Source organism: Neoarius graeffei, chromosome 2 (assembly GCF_027579695.1).
Source record: "Neoarius graeffei isolate fNeoGra1 chromosome 2, fNeoGra1.pri, whole genome shotgun sequence".
Taxonomy (NCBI): Eukaryota; Metazoa; Chordata; class Actinopteri; order Siluriformes; family Ariidae; genus Neoarius; species Neoarius graeffei.
The window spans coordinates 118,576,339-118,580,543 of NC_083570.1; the positions used below are offsets into that span (position 1 = coordinate 118,576,339).

Genomic DNA, 4,205 nt, shown 5'->3' on the forward strand with positions numbered 1-4,205 from the left:
CACTTCTTTAAAGAAGTTTCTTTCTGTACACTGCCTGTCTTGAGTCTGCTCTTGGGTCCTCACTTCACCTCAGCTCGCCATTTCTGACAGAAGGACATGCTGGAACAGGTTTGGGCCTCTTATTTCCAGTGAAGGAAAATTATGTTACAATGTACAGAGGCATTCTGTATACAGTGGGGTCCAAAACTCAGATATCACATTGAATAGCTAGGATTTTTTTTTCATTAAAAATAAACTGAAGGTTTTAGAATTTCAAAACATTTAACACAAAGTAAACATTCAATATATTAAATATAAAATATTCATGATTCTGTACTATTTAGGTCCCTGTATAAATATAAAAAAAAAACTTTTAATTTTGAGCATGTTAACTGCTTTGTACAAAAGGTCAGATTTTCCTCGTCTAATCTCTTCTATTGAAGTGTGTGATCAGACGATACACCAATAGATTTGATCTAAAGTAGATTGTAATTTTTAGACAAACTTGCAGAGTTCACGCAGCTGGAGTGCACATTGGCATGAAAGCAAAAAGGGGATGAACCAAACACTAAAACTCAAATTCATGTAAATATTTCAAATATTCTGCTTTTCACTCAGATTGTTAAATTGTTGTCAATGAACTGAACATGAGCTGCTTCACTGTAACATGTGCATTTTGCGTACCCAATGCCATGACAAAATACTGCAGAAAAGCATCAGGGGTCTGAAGAAAATGCCAAGTACTTGTTTATTAAAACAATATCAAAACAATTTATTCAATCGCATCAGATAGTTTAACAAATTTCCTTTTGGTTTTCCTTTTTTTCAATAACTGATCCCTTAAAAGCTTTAAGAAACCACACTCCAACCTTGTGACTCCTGGATAGCTTTCTGATACAAGATACCTTTATTGTCATTTGGAACAAGCCAGCAGATGCTCAGTCAAATTTATGAAAGTATAAAAGTATTTATATAAATGCAGGGCTTTGATTTGTGTGGCTGCTTGTTTTGTCACATGACCAACTAGGAAGTTATAAAGTTTGGCTTCCTCCTGCCATTTGCCATTGTGTCTGGGTTCCCCTGTTATGCAGGGTGAGTGCTTTGTGTTCCACTTCATGGAGGACACAGAGGTGACTGCCTGATTTTACAGTAAAGACTTGACCACCTATTGAGTAGCTGGGCTACAGACATTGATTTGGTAACATGTTTTATATTTATGACATTTTTAATTGTTTTATAGTGATGTTTAAAATGTACTGATTTATGCCTCTCTGTATTTGTAGCACTGGAATGTCCCATTTTGCTCCCGTGTTACTGTGCTGTGGGGGAGCACTGAACGCTCTTGCAAAGTAGGCCTATATTCATTGTATGTGTTTATTATGCCTCTGCTCTTCATAAGTGCTTTGAATGAAATTAGAATCTAATATGTTTCTTTTCTCTTGCAAAGACCAGGCCAGTCACTGTTTTACTGTTAGTTCACGCCTTTTTTGTGGTGTTTTGTTTGTTTGCTCTGGCTGTCTTCAAATAGCCACAGTATTTACTTGCCCTGAGTGTTTCTACCTGGGTAAATATTGCCCCGTAGTTATACTGTATGTAAGCTTTAACTTTAGTCTATTGTTGTACTGGGAGCTGGCTGTTCTCCTGCTTTTGTCTCCATGTAGGTTCTCTTTGTACAGGGCCGGATCCGCACCTGACTAGCTCCTTTCTGTGGGGGGCTGCACTGAGGGGGGACACTTCTATCTTGGTGTGTACTGGTAATATACAACACAGTGTGTCATATTGTAGTGATATTCACAGCTATTGCGTGTGTGCAGTGCTTGGTGTGTGCATGCTTGTGTGGTGTGGGTTTTGCTGCCTCTTTCCTCTCTCTCACTGGGGCCACCTGAGATGGGAGCTGTGTGTGCTGATCCGACCTTATTACTTTGAGGAGTCCCAGCCAGTTGCCCTCCATTGTCCTTGTTCCTGTCTTTCACATCATTTAATTGTATTTATACTAATTTGTAATAAATTTGAACTGCTCATAGATATGCCTCTTGTAAACTGTTCCTTTGCGGGGAAGGTTTAGCATCAGTCACACTGCAGAGTTGAGGGGTTTCCCCCGCCCAGATAGGGGGTGGCATAGTCCGTGGTATTCTGCATGTCAGGTACTACATAAGTATAAAAGTACTTCAATAAAAAGTAATACAAAGACAATTACAAATCTGAGAGAAATATATGGGGAGTTAAAGGTGGGGTATGAGATTTTTTTCAGGAGTATTTTTTACCATATTGCTTGAAAAGCTCCTCACACCCATGTTGCAAGCAGTACAATAGAAGGTTTGACCCAAAAACGAAATATTTTAATCCAGTCTACAGTGTAAAATAAAGGAAAAATGCCATCCAATCCTATCGAGGTACCACCTCAAAATGATTGGATACTGACACGTCAATCAGACTGAAGCCCGCTAGCAGCCCGTCCCTTCTGTGTGTGTGTGTGTGTGTGTGAGAGAGCGATCAGCCCCTCCCCCAACCCGCGCTCAGCAGGGAGAGACAGAAATGCACAGAAAAAGGTCCCTCCAAACAACGGGGATTTACACGAAAACGGAAGGAGATATTCACAAAATTCTTTCACACTGAGCACCACAAGGCTCTCCTGAACACACTGATGTAATTTTTTTGTCTATAGTGTAAAAAATGAGGTCACTAGAGCGAGTTAAAAACGAGTGACTTTTCTGCCAAGTTTATAATGGCAGTCTATGGGGCTGTGCTCTCCTCACTTTCAGGCTTCTCATTCAAAAACTGCAAGTCCTATCGTGTAGGTAGACACATTGTGTGAATCAGCACAAGTGTGGCTACTACTTTTGAGAAAATTGTGTGTGGAGTGAAAATTGGGGCTGAAAACAGTTTAAATGAGAAAGTTTGAGCTATTTTTCCAAGCTCTCTACACTCTAACTTAATGAGACGCGGGGGATGGGAGCATGGCGAGGGCAGGCTTGTTTCTTTTCAAAATATGGCTTGCGGGAACCGTTATTCCAAAATCTCGTACCTCACCTTTAAGCACCAATCATCCCTTTCCTTCCCAGACTCAACACAAAGTATACAAGTGAAAATCTACAAGAGCTTCTTCAGGGTGAAATGCCCAATAAGTTGTTGAAGGACTTGAGAAAGTACAATTTGTTCCATGAATCTGAATGGTATTAGGTAACCCCAAAACAGAACAAAATCATCTAAATGTAAAAAACAAACAAAAAAACCAAACAACCTCCCCCCCTTCAGATTTGACAGTAACTGTACATTATATTACATGACATTCCATGGCATTTAGCAGACGCTCTTATCCAGAGCAATGTACAATGAGTGCAAAAGTCAGGTACACAAAGTACTGAACTTCTAGACAAGAACGTTCTAGTGCCAACTGAACAAGTGACAGCAATACCAAGTGTAATATGCTGTGAAAGTAACAATACTCAAACAGCCAAGGACACAAGCAAACTATATAAAGTGCAACTAAATAGAGAGCTCAAAATGGCTAACTCCAGGCTGGACAGTACACAGCCTGGGTTGATCAGGACTGAAACACAGTTACACAGTGGGCAAGGGAGAAGGGGAGAGGTGCAGAGTGAAGGGGTGAGTCTTTAGTCTGTGCTTGAAGGTGGTCAGGGAGTCAGCAATTCTGACCTCAATGCGAAGGTCATTCCACCAACAGGGAACCAGGACAGACAGCAGTCTTGAGCAGGCTGGACAGGAGCAGAGAGGAGGAGGGGCCAGGTGACAAGTAGTAGCGGAGCGTAGGGATCTGGCTGGCAGGTAGGGGTGGGTCAGACTCTGGAGGTATGCTGGCCCTAACCCCTTGAGAGCCTGGTAAGCTAGCACCAATGTCTTAAATTTGATGCAAGCTGTGATAGGTAGCCAGTGCAGGTCAGCAAGCACAGGGGTAACATGGGAAGAAGGAGGGAGGTTGTAGACCAAGCCAAGTCAAGTTTATTTTTATTGCGCTTTTAACAATAGACATTGTTGCAAAGCAGCTTTACAGAATTTTAATGATTTTAAACATGAGGTAATGTTATCCCTAGTCTTTCCCCAATGAGCAAGCCTGTGGTGATGGTGGCAAGGAAAAACTCCCTCAGATGACATGAGGAAGAAACCTTGAGAGGAATCAGACTCAAAAGGGAACCCATCATCATTTGGGTGATAACAGACATGATAACATTTTTAACAGTTTGAACATGAAGTCAGTTTTGTTGATG

At 41.1% G+C, this 4,205-nt stretch overlaps 1 long non-coding RNA gene across 1 annotated transcript; it reads left to right on the plus strand.

Annotated features, from left to right (window-relative positions):
- The first annotated feature begins 920 nt into the window (after nucleotides 1-920).
- Nucleotides 921-2,002, plus strand: LOC132875151 (uncharacterized). The gene is made up of 2 exons (XR_009651766.1): nucleotides 921-1,177; nucleotides 1,263-2,002. It is a non-coding gene; the product is annotated as an uncharacterized LOC132875151 (long non-coding RNA).
- Nucleotides 2,003-4,205: the final 2,203 nt, after the last annotated feature.